We start from the raw sequence: 223 nt of genomic DNA on the forward strand, positions 1-223 counted from the left end.
AAGAGTGTATGAATGAAGACTTCTTCACAGACTTTTATAGCATATCGAAGTGTACTCGATATATTGTACTTTACCAGACTATATATCGGTACAAATAACCATTGGCCATTGCGCTGTCATTCATTTATTTATTACGAAATAAATCATCTATATTATCGAATAATAAGCTTTCTCTCTCAGGAATTTGTTTACTATTTCTACATTCTCGGAGTATTAATATGAC

This window comes from Formica exsecta, unplaced genomic scaffold (assembly GCF_003651465.1).
Source record: "Formica exsecta isolate Colony F162 unplaced genomic scaffold, ASM365146v1 scaffold120, whole genome shotgun sequence".
Taxonomy (NCBI): domain Eukaryota; kingdom Metazoa; phylum Arthropoda; class Insecta; order Hymenoptera; family Formicidae; genus Formica; species Formica exsecta.